Source organism: Mandrillus leucophaeus, unplaced genomic scaffold, assembly GCF_000951045.1.
Source record: "Mandrillus leucophaeus isolate KB7577 unplaced genomic scaffold, Mleu.le_1.0 Scaffold1614, whole genome shotgun sequence".
NCBI lineage: Eukaryota > Metazoa > Chordata > Mammalia > Primates > Cercopithecidae > Mandrillus > Mandrillus leucophaeus.
Window position 1 is genome coordinate 10,576 of NW_012101604.1, and position 1,414 is coordinate 11,989.

A 1,414-nucleotide genomic window follows, 5' to 3' on the forward strand; every position below is an offset into this window, starting at 1 on the left:
TCACAGAGTTACAGCTTTCCCCTCGAAAAGCCTTTAGCTACGACCGTTCTTCAGGAATTTGCAAAGTGACATTTGGAAGCTGATAGAGGGCTATGGTGAAAAAGCAAATATCCTCAGAGAAAAACTGGAAAGAAGATTTCTGAGGAACTGCTTTGTGATGTGTGACTTACACTCACAGAGTTACAGCTGTATTTCGTGGATCTTTCTGTGGAATCTGAGAACGGATATTTCGGATCTCTATGAAAACTACAGAGTCAAAGGAAATATCCTCCGATAACAAAGACAAAGAAACTTTCAGAGAAACTTCTTTGTGTTCTGTGAAATCATGTCACAGAATTGCAGCTTTCCCCTCAAGAAGCCTTTCGCTAAGACTGTTCTTGTGGAATTTGCAAAGTGACCTTTGGAAGCCCATGGAGGGCTAAGGTGAAAATCAAAAAATCCTCAGATAAAACACTGGAAAGAAGCTTTCTGAGAAAGTGCTTATTGTTCTGTTAATTCATCTCACAGAGTTACAGCCTTCCCCTCAAGAAGCCGTTCGCTAAGCCTGTTCTTGTGGAATTTACAAACTGATATTAGGAAGCCCATGGAGGGCTATTGTGAAAAAGGAAATATAGTCAGATGAAAACTGGAAAGAAGTTTCCTGACAAAATGCTATGTACTGTGTGACTTCCACTCCCAGTGTTACAGCTGTATTTCGTGGAGCCGTTTGCTAGCCTTATTTCTGGAATCTGTGAACTGATATTTCGGATCCCTTTGAAGACTATAGGGCCAACGAAAATATCCGCCGATGAGAAAGACAAAGAAGCTTTCGGAGAAACTTCTTTTGTTCTGTGAAATCATCTCACAGAGTTACAGCTTTCCCCTCAAGAAACCTTTCGCTAAGACTGTTCTTGTGGAATTTGCAAAGTAATATTTGGAAGCCCATAGAGGGCTATGGAGAAAAAGGAAATATCCTCAGAAGAAAAGTGGAAAGAAGCTTTTTGAGAAACTGCTTAATGTGCTGTTAATTCATCTCACAGAGTTACAGTTTTCCCCTCAAGAAGCCGTTCGCTATGCCTGTTCTTGTGGAATTTTCAAAGTGATATTTGAAGCCCATGGAGGGCTAAAGAGAAATAGGAAACACCCTCAGATGAAAACTGGAAAGAAGCTTTCTGAGAAACTGCTTAGTGTTCTGTGAATTCATCTCACAGAGTTACAACTTTCCCCTAAAGAAATCGTTCGCTAAACCTGTTCTTGTGGAATTTGCAAAGTGATATGTGGAAGCCCATATAGGGCTATGGTGAAAAAGAAAATATCCTCAGATGAAAACTGGAAGAAGCTTTCTGAGAAACTGCTTAGTGTTCTGTGAAATCATCTCACAGAGTTACAACTTTCCCCTAAAGAAGCCGTTCGCTAAGCCTGTTCTTGTGGAATT

The 1,414-nt window shown here is 40.5% G+C and overlaps 1 pseudogene; it reads left to right on the forward strand.

Moving 5' to 3' along the window:
- The window catches only part of LOC105536624, an 18,860-nt pseudogene that overhangs the window by 4,945 nt on the left and 12,501 nt on the right, over positions 1–1,414 (forward strand).